The 11,137-nt window shown below is 36.8% G+C and overlaps 1 pseudogene; it reads left to right on the plus strand.

Moving 5' to 3' along the window:
- The first annotated feature begins 4,066 nt into the window (after positions 1 to 4,066).
- Positions 4,067 to 4,414, plus strand: LOC114037167 (annotated as a pseudogene).
- The last annotated feature ends 6,723 nt before the right edge of the window (positions 4,415 to 11,137 follow it).

Raw genomic sequence — 11,137 nt, forward strand, 5'->3', positions numbered from 1 at the left:
CCCTGCATATCAGGGACTTCCCCTTTATCTGGTGGCTAGATTGCTTCCCCCTCCTTAAGTCCTTGCTGCCAATCACTGATGGGGTGAGGGGGAATCAGTTTGTTCTACAGATTTTCTGTTGGTCAGTTCAAACCTAGCTTCCAGGTTGATACTGTGATGTCTTGAAAAGTTCCTTCTCTAGGAAAAGGACTGAAGGGATGAGAGCACTGAGACTTCAGTCAAGAGTAGCTACCACTGGCTTCTCCCCTGGGATGTTTACAAGTTACTGGCTAAGTTTTTCAGTGGTCCGGTCAGCATCTGTGCTGGTCATGCTGTGGTTGGTACTGGAAGATGGGCACCCCATGTACCATGAAGAAGGCAGGAAACATGGCATTAGGTTAGGTACCTTGGAGTTGCTCTAACTGCTGGTGTTATTAGCAGTAAGAGAAGGTTCAGAGGCTGGAGATCAGTCCTTATTAAGCCACAGTTTGGAAAGGCACCAGGGATATACTTGCATGATCAAGTTTCCGGATGTTGGTGGTTGAGGATTAGAGAAAATCAAATTGTCATAGGATGCAGAGAGTTTATTTTTTTAAGGTGTTATTTTCTTCAGTATTTTTGGGGTCTCCTTTAGCAAGCTGTTGACTTGTTTTTCATGATTTTCTTGCATCACTCTCATTTCTCTTCCCAGTTTTTCCTCTACTTCTCTTCTTTGTTTCTCAAAATCCTTTTTGAGCTCTTCCATTGCCTGGGAATGATTCATATTTTTCTTGGAGGCTTTGGATGTAGGAGCTTTGACTTTGTTGTCTTCCTCTGGTTGCATGTTTTGATCTTTCTTGTTACCAAAGAAAGATTCTTTGGTCTGACGTTTTTTGTGCCTTTGTTTGCTCATGATCCCAGCCAATTACTTGAATTATAACTTTTTTCTTAAGGTACACATTGCTTCCAGTGTGGAGGATGTATTGTCCCAAGCTTTGGAGGTTTTGTGTGGCTGTTTTCAGAGACACTTCTAGGGACCTGTAAGTTTTCCATTCTTCCGAGGTAGTATGATCAAGGGCAAGGTGTTTACTCCTTTCCTGGCCTGTGCTCTGGGCTATGAGTGACCACAAGCACTCTTTTCTGCCTTGAAACTGTGGGGAGGATTCCCTCTCTACTCCCACTACAAGCTCCACCACACCAGCACTCCTCCTTGCCCCAGGATCACCACCCAGAACTGTGATCCAGATCCAAGCACAGGTAAAAGCAAGAGAATCCTGCTTCATCACCAGCAAAGAGATCCCTGCAATCCTCCTCTGATCAGTTACTTGATTCCCCCCTCAGTCTGTGGGCTGGAAGCTCCAGAAGCAGCCACTGCCCTGGGACCACATTCAGGGACTAGGGCTGGGACTAAGCTTCTCTCTCTCACTGCAGTCAGACTTTTCCCACTGACCTTCTAAGTTGTCTTTGACATTCATGGGTTGAGAAGTCTGGAAACCACCTGAGCTGCCCATGAATCAGTCTTCTGAGGCCTGCTCCAGGTTCACTGAGGCCTGTTTTGCCTATGCACCCAAGCTGAACTGTGTTCCTCTCCCAGCCTGGCACGATAGACTTTTCTAATCAACCATCCAGGCTGTCTTGGGCTGGAAATTTGTTTCACTCTGTCTTTTTGTGGTTTCTTCTGCTTTAGAATTTGTTTAGAGCCATTTTTTACAGGTATTTGGAGGGGTTTGGGGGACAGCTCAAGCAAGTAACTGCTTTTATTCCACCATCTTGGTTCCACCCCCCTCGAGCATTCTTGATAAGAAGACCAGAGCTGAATAGAAAATTTGACTTTCAAATATAAGACTCAAGAGAAGTACGAAAAGGTAAATAGGAAAGAGAAATAGTAAGGGAATTATTAAGTTTAAACTGTTTACATTCCTACATGGAAAGATCATATTTGTAACTCATGAGACCTTTGTCAGTATTAGGGTAGTTGGAGGGAAAAAATTATATGTATGTAGATAGATAGATAGATGGAGGGCACAGAGTGATTTGAAGATGAAGGGGTGATATCTGGAGAATAAAATTAAGGGGTGAGAGAATATTATACTGGGAGGAGAAAGGGAAAGGTAGAATGGGGTAAATTATCTCACATAAAATGGGCAAGAAAATGCTTTTACAGTGGAGGGGAAGTGGAGGAAGATGAGAGGGAATGAGTGAGGCTTATTCTCATCAGATTTGGCTTAAGAGGGAATGACATACACACTCAATTTGGTATGGAAAGCTATCTTATCCTATAGGAAAATAGGAGGGAAAGGAATGAGAGAGCAAGGGGATGATAGAAGAGAGGGCAGATTGGGGGAGGGGGTAATCAGAAGCAAACACTTCTGAGGAGGGACAAGGTCAAAAGAGAGAATAGAATAAATGGGGGGTGGGAGAGAATAAAGGGAAATATAGTTAGTTTTCCACAGGAAAAACAAAGGGTTCCTGATGAAAAGACCAGAACTAAATAGAAAATTTGACTTTCTAGCACAAGACTCAGGAGAATTATGAAAAGGTAAGCATGACTATGTGCCTCTTTTTCCTTTTATAGCAAATTTCTATAATCAAGAAGCATGAAAGAAAAATGGAAAACTCAGTAAGGTTAAACTGTTTACCTTTCTATATGGGAAAACAAGACATGTATTATCTATGAAATTTATTATTGTTAGAGCAGCTAGAAGGAGTCTTCATTGAAAGATGGTACAAAGGAGAGTCAATTATTTTGGGATGGTGTAAAAAAAATGGATAGGCAAGAAAGAGATGCCCTGGGAGCATAGCAAAGGGAGAAAAAGAATGGGGGAAATTAGGCAACTTCAGGAATCAAGATGGCAGAGTAAGCAGTAAGTTGCTCTCACTCTCCCTTATTGACCTCTAAAAACCCAGAAAATATCCCCCAAATAAAAATCCTGGAACAGCTTAGCTAGAAGAAAGATGGACTGCAGCTGTGTTTTAGCTGCTTGGGGCTTGGGGGATTAACGGGAAAGGTCTCTCACTCTGGTGGAAGGTGAACAGTACAGGATAGGAGGTGTTCCAGCAAGCCAGCTGCAAGCCCCATCTAAGTAAACCAGAGGGAGATTCTGAGCCCCAAGGTGGTGGAGCAGGCAAGCACCAATGCCAGGACCCCAAGTGCATTTGCACAGGCAAGAGTACTGGTAGACTCCAGTTTGGAAAGCCAACACGTATGCCAGTGGTCAAACATCCTTCAGCAGCCAAACCTCCCAGTGCTTCAGCATAACTCCAGGAAGAACAACTCCAGTGGGTAAGCATCCTCCAGAAGCCAAACCTTCCCATGTTTCACAGCAGGGGGGATGAGCAGGCACCCTTCAGGGGCCAGACCCTACCCCCACCCCAAGATCTTCAATGTAGCCCTGGGGAAATGCAGAAAAACCCCACTTGGACTCAGTACATGCCAGACAGCACCACTAGGACCCCAGCTCAACACCAGGTAAGCTACCAGACCCCTCCAGCCTCCAGCTGCCAGCACCTGAAGCCCCAGCACACAAAGCCAGTGACCAGGTCCCTTATCCCCAGCACAGGAAGGTTGGGAAAGTGTACTCTGTGCTCCAGCAGGAGAGTTCAACTTTAAAAGCCAGGAAGTAGGCAAATGAGCAAAAAGCAGAATTGACAATGACCACAGATTCTTTCTATAGGGACAAGGAAGATCAAAACAAAATTCAGAAGAGGACAACCTTGTCAATATACCCACATCCAAAACCTCAAAGGGGAATATGAACTGGTCTCAAGCCCAAAAGGCCTTCTTAGAAGAGCTCAAGAAGAATTTTAAAAGTCAAATAAGAGAAATAGAAGAAAAATTGGGAAAAGAAATAAAAGACATGCAAGAGAGAATCAATAGCTTAGAAAAGGAAGGACAAAAAATTGACTGTAGAAAACAATTCCTTAAAAAAGACAATTGGTCAAATGGAAAAGGAGGTACAAAAACTAACTGAAGAAAACAATTCGCTCTGCAGTTGTCTATAAGTTGCTTGGTTCTTCTTCAGAGACTAAGGCCATGTTGGGGTGAATCCTCACTTCATCCAGCAACTAGCACCACTACAAACAAGTCTCTCCTCATCCTTCTGCTGAAATGGCCATCTCTGAGCTCACTTCCATCTACTCTGCCCTCATCCTTCATGACAATGAGGTTACAGTCACAGAGGATAAAATCAATGCCCTCATTAAAGCAGCAGGTGTAAATGTTGAACCATTCTGGCCCGGATTATTTGCAAAGGCCTTGTCCAATGTCAACATTGCAAGTCTCATCTGCAAAGTAGGAGTTGGTGGACCTGCCCCAGCAGCTGGTGGTACTGCCCCTGCTGGAGGGGCAGCTCCTGCTAGCACAGCTGCCCCAGCTGAGGAGAAAAACAAAGAGCAAGCAAAAAAAGAAGAATCTGAGAAGTCTGATGATGACATGGGCTTTGGTCTGTTTGACTAAATATTTTTTGTAACATTAAATAAAAAGCTTAACTCAATTAAAAAAAAGAAAATAATTCATAAAAAATAAAATTGGGCAAATGGAAGCTAATGACACTATGAGACATCAAGAATCAGTCAAACTAAATCAAAAGAGTGAAAAAGTGGGAAAAAAAAACATAAAATACCTCATTCGAAGCACAACTGACCTGGAAAATCGATCCAGGAAAGATAATTTAACAATTATTGCTCTATTTGAAATACATAATCAAAAAAAGATCATGGATAGCATCTTTCAAAAAGTCATCAAGTAAAACTGCCCTGAGGTCCAAGAACCAGAGAGTAAAATAGTCACTGAAAGAATCCACCGGTCACCTCCTGAAAGAGATCCCAAATTAAAAATGCCAGGGAATATTGTAGCCAAATTCCAGAATTATAAGATCAAGGAGGAAATACTGCAAACAGCCAGAAAGAAATAATTTAGAAGTTATGGAACCACAGTCAGGATTATACAGGAGACCTTGAAGCTTCTACATTAAAAGATCAGAGAGCTTGGAATATGATATTCTGTAAAGCAAAGGAGCTTGGATCACAACCAAGGATCAACTACCTAGCAAAACTGAGCATAATCTTTCAGGGGAAGAGACAGATTCAATGAAATAGGGGATTTCCATTCTTTCCTGAGAAAAGACCAGAGCTCAACAGAAATTTTGATCTTCCAATACAAGACTCAAGAGAAGCATCAAAAGGTAAATAGGAAAGGAAAAAAGAAAAACATGTTATCCAATAAGAGTAAACTGTTTACATCCCTACATGGGAAGATGATACTTATAATTCTTGAGAACTGTATCTTTATTAAGACATTTAGAAGGGATATACAATGACAGAGGGTGTGGATATAAACTGACTTTGATGTGATGATAAAAAATGTAACTGATAAAAAGGGATTGTACTAAGAGAAGAGGGAAGGAGGAAACAGAAAAGAGTAAATTATATCACATTAGTGGCACAAAGACCTATTACAGTAGAGGAAAAGACGGGAGCGAGATAAGAATTTTACTTTCATCAGATTTGGCTTAAAGAGGGAATAACATACTCAGCTAGGTATAGAAATCTAACTTACCCTATAGGAAGTAGGAGGGGAAAAGGGAAAGAAAAGGGAGGGGTGGATAAAAGGGAGGCAAAGGGAGGGAAGTGGTGATCAGAAGCAAAGCACTAGTGAGGAGGGAAAGGGAGCAATGAGAGAGAAAAGCATGAACAGGGGGAATAGGATGGAGATATAATACAGATAATAATCATAACTGTGAATGTGAGTGAACTGTCCCATAAAATGGAAACTGGAGTGGATTAAAAACCATAATCCTACAATATGTTGTTTACAAGAAACACATTTGAAGCACAGGGATACACACAGAGTAATGGTAAAAGGCAGGAGTAAGATATATTATGCTTCAGCTGAAGTTTAAAAAAAAAAAGCAGGGGTAACAATTCTGATCTTAGACAAAGTAAAAGCAAAAATAGATCTAATTAAAAGAGATAAGGAAAGAAACTACATCTTCTTAAAAGGTATCATAGACAATGAACTAACATCATTACTGAACATATATGCACCAAGTGGTATAGTATCCAAATTCTTAGAGGAGAAATTAAGTGAATTTTAGGAAGAATAGATAGGTGAATAGAATCTTACAAAATTTAGATATGCCAGACATCTAGACAAAATTGAATGAGCATAATAAGGATTATACCTTTTTTCTCAGCTATAAATGGCACCTTCACAAAAATGACTGTGTAATAAGGCATATAATATCACAAACAAATGCATAAAAACAGGAATATTAAATACACTTTTCAGATGACAATGCAATAAAAATACATTTACTAAAAGGCTATGGAAGTGTAGATTAAAAGCTAATTGGAAACAAAATAATATAATCTTAAAGAACGAATGGGTCAAAGAACAAAACAAATAATCAATTTCATTAAAGAGAATGAACACAATGATACAACATTCCAAAATTTGTGGGATGCAGTAACAGCAGTATTTAGGTAAATTTTATTTATCTATATGTGTACATCAGTAAAAGATGAATTGGGCATGCAACTTTAAAAAATTATAAAAAGGACAAATTTAAATTTTACAATTAAACACCAAAGTGGAAATTCTGAAAATCAAAGGAAGGGTTAATAAAATTGAAAGTTTTTTAATGAACTAATAAATAAAACTAAAAGTCAGTTATATGAAAAATAGATCAACCATTTGTTAATTTGATTGTAAAAAGAAGAAAATAAAATTACTAGTATCAAAAATGAAAAGGGTGAAGGAGTTATTTTCCCAATTATATGCCAGTAAAACTGATAATCTAAATGAAATGAATGAATATTTACAAAAATATAATTTTACCCAGATTAACAGAAGAGGAAATATAATAATATTTAAATAACCCCAACTTAGAAAAAGAAATTGAAAAAGTTTACAATGAGCTCCCAAAAAAAAAATCCCTAGGACCAGATGGATTTACAAGTGACTTCTGCCAAACTTTTAAGCACCAATTAATTCCAATCTTATATAAACTATTTGAAAAAATAGGTAAATGGAGTCTTATAAAATTCTTCATATGACACAAACATAGTTTTGCTCAGTAAGAGCAAAAACTGAAAAACTATAGACCAATTTCCTTAATGAATACTGATACAAAATTTTTAAATAAAACACTAGAAAGATTACAACAATATCTCATAAAGATTATACATGATGACCAGGTGGGATTTATGCCAGGAATGCAGGGATGGTATAATATTATGAAAATTATCATCATAATTGACCATATCAATAACAAAAATATCATGATTTTATCAATAGAATAAGAAAAGATTTTGACAAAATATAGTGCCCATTCCTATTAAAAACATTAGAAAGCATAGGAATAAATGGAGTCTTTCTTAAAACGATAAGTAGTATCTCTCTAAAACCAAGAATAAACATTGTCTATAACAGGGACAAACCTGAAGCTTCCCCATTAAGAACAGGGGTGATGCAAGCATGTTCATTAGCACCATTATTTTTCAATATTGCATTAGAAATACTAGCTATAGCAATAAGACAAGAAAAAGAAATTGGTGGAATAAAATTAGGCAATAAGGAAAACATACTATCACTGTAGATAATATGATCATGAATTTAGAAAACCCTAGGAATCAATGAAAAACTAGTTGAAACAATAAGCAACTTCAGCAAAGTTGCAACTTATAAAATAAACGTACACCAACCATCAGTATCTCTATATACTACCAACAAAACCCAGTAGTAAGAGATGGAAAGATAAATTCCTTTTAAAATAACTGCACACAGTACACAAGCCTGGGGAGTCTACCTGCCAAGGTAAACCAAGGTAAGATTTACATGAACACAATTACAAAACACTTTTAAAGAAAGAGAGATACAAACAATTGGAAAAGTACTAATTGCTCATGGGTAAGCTGAGCCAATATTAAAAAAGAAAACAATAAGTTAACTCACTTACTAAGTGCCATTGCAATCAAACTACCAAAAATTACTTCACAGAGCTAGAAAAAAATAGTAACAAAACTTATCTAGAAGAATGAAAGGTCAAGAGTATCAAGTGAATCAATAAAAAAAAAGATGAAGGAAGGCAGCCTATCTGTTACAGATTTCAAACTATATTGCGAAGTGGAAATATTCAAAACAATCTGGTACTGGCTAAGAAATAGAGTGGGGAATCAGTGGGATAGATTAGGTACACAACACACAGTAGTAAATGACCATAGTAATCTAGTTCTTGCCAAACCAAATATCCAAGCTTTAGGGTCTAAGAACTCAATATAAGACAAGAATTGCTAGCAAAACTAGAAAGCAGTTTGGAAGAAACTAAGCATAGACCAACATCTCACACTGCACATGAATATAAAATCAAAATGAATAAATTATTTAGACACAAAGGGCAATATCATAAGTAAATTGAAGGAGCATGGAAAAATGTACCTGTCAGATCTATGGATAAGGGAAAAGTCTATGACCAAACAAGAGAAAGAGAGAGAATCATGGGAAGTAATATGAATAATTTTGATTACATGACATTAAAAAGTTTTTGTAGAAACAAAACTAATGCAGAGAAAATTTGAAGGAAAACATGGGCAGAAGGAATTTAACAGCAAATTCCTCTGATAAAGGCCTTATTTCTCAAACATATAAGGAACTGAGAAAAAATTATAAAAATAGGAGCCAATTCTCCAGTTGGTAAATGGTCAAAGGATACAAACAGGCAGTTTTCAGAAAAAGAAATCAAAGCTATCAATATTCACATGAAAAATGTTCTAAATCCTATAGATTGGAAAAACACAAATTAAACAACTCTGAGATACCACCTTTTTCATTGCCTAGTCATTTTCAGTCATGTCATGACCTCATTTGGGGCTTTATTTTTATTTTTAAACTGAAGGAATTAGTAAATATTTATTTTGGAACTAGTGAGATAATTCCTTTGACAATAAAAATTTTAAATATTCATCTTTTGGTTTTGAGTTTCTTTTTTGTAAATATATTTTATTTTCTCCCAATTACATGTAAAAACAATTTTAACATTTTTTAAAAATTTTGAGTTCCAAATACTCTTCTTCCTTTCCCTCTTCCCACCTTCAGATAATAAACAATCTGATACATATGCAATCATGCAAAATATATGACCATATTAGTCATAGTGGGGGGAAAAACTATGAAGGTAGAAAGGAAAGAAGAAAGGAAAGAAAGGAGAGAGAAAGAGAGAGACACAGAGCGAGAGGGAGAGAGAGAGAGAGAGAAGAAATAATATGCTTAGATTGGCATTTAGACTCCATCAGTTTTCTCTAAAGGTGGGAAATATTTTCTTAATGAGTCGTTTGGAATTGTCTTGAATCATTTTATTACTGAGAAATAGCTAAAGCATTCACAGTTGTTCATCATACAATATTGCTTTTACTGTATATAATGTTTTCTTGGTTCAGCTCGCTTCACTTTGTATCAGTTCCTGTAAGTCTTTCCAGGCTTTTCTGAAACCATCCAGCTTGTCTTTTCTTATGGCACAATAGTATACCATCACAAGCACATCCCATAATTTGCTTAACCATTCCCCAATTGATAGGCATCAGCTAATTTCCAATTTTTTACCACCACTAAAATAACTGCTATAAATATTGTTATACATATAGGTCCTTTTTTCTTTTTCATGTCTTTGGAATACAGATCTAGTAATGGTATTGCTGGATCAAAGGGAATGAATAGTTTCATAGTTCTTTGGACATAGTTCCAAATTGCTTTATAGATGACTAAATCAGTTCACAACTCCAATGTTGTGTTAATGTCTCAATTTTCCCATAGCCCCTCCAATATTTTTTCATTTTAATTTCTCTTCCATGTAAGTCAAACTGACATGTGTGGGGTGGTACCTCTGATTTGTTTTAATTTACATTTCTCTAATAAATATTGATTTAGGGAATGTTTTCATATGGCTATAAGATAGCTTTGATTACTTCATCTGAAAACTACCATTCATATCCTTTGACAATGGACAAATGGACCATATGAATTGGAGAAAGCTCTTATTTTTATGAAATTGACTCAGTTGTCTATATTTGTGAGAAATCAAGCCTTTATAAAAGAAACTTGCTGTAAATATTTTTTCACAGTTATAATTACTTTTTTCCTCTTCATGATATTCGCCCCCATTTGTCATACTCTATCTTACCTTCACCCTGTCCATCCTCAGAAATATTTTGCTTCTCTCATCTCCCCCAAACTTCCTTCTTTGCTATTAGCTTGCACTTTCTCTTTTCCTCTTCCCCTCCTACTTTCCTGTAAAGTAAAATAAATTTCTATACTCAACTGAGTGTGCATGTTATTTTTTCTTTGAGTGAATTCTAAGAGTAAAGTTTAAACACACCCATACACATACCTCCCCCATATTTCCTTTCACCTTAAAAGCCCTTTCACACTGCTTTTATGTAAGATAATTTATTCAATTCTAACTCACCCTTAACCCTTCTCCCGGTGCATTACTCTTACTCACCCCTTAATTTTATTTTTTTGAGATATCATCCCATCATATTTACCTCATATCTGTGCCCTCTGTCAATGTATATAGATTCAAACTGCCCTAATAAAAAAACATTTCTCAGGAGTTGTAAGTATCATCTTCCCAAGTAGGAATGTGAACATTTAACCTCATTGAATTCCTTATGTTTTCTCTTTCCTGTTTACCTTTTAATGCTACTTTTAAGTCTTGGATATCAAAGTCAAATTTTATTCACCTCTGATCTTTTCATGAGGCCCCCTTAAAAGTCCCCTGTTTTATTGAATGTTCATTGTACCCTGAAGGATTATATTAAGTTTTTCTTGGTAAGTGAATCTCAGTTGTAATCTCAACTCCTTTGCTCTCCAAAACATCATATTCCAAGCCCTTCTATCCTATAGCATAGAAGGTGCTAAATCTTGTGTTATTCCAACTGTGGCTACAATTTTTTTTTCTGGCTGGTTGAAATATTTTCCCTTGACCTTGGAGCTCTGGAATTTGGTTACAATATTGCTGAGAGTTCTCATTTTAGGAAATTTTTCAGGAAGTGATGAGTGGTATAGGGTTCATGTTGGGAAAAAGCCCAAAAATATAGTAATAAGTGAAAAGTAATAAAAACTGAAATTCTGAAAGGTGGAAGCCTGAATATGGCAACCTGTTTAAATGATATTTTATACACC

The sequence above is a fragment of the Vombatus ursinus genome, unplaced genomic scaffold, assembly GCF_900497805.2.
Source record: "Vombatus ursinus unplaced genomic scaffold, bare-nosed wombat genome assembly UNPS02010284.1, whole genome shotgun sequence".
NCBI classification, from domain to species: Eukaryota; Metazoa; Chordata; class Mammalia; order Diprotodontia; family Vombatidae; genus Vombatus; species Vombatus ursinus.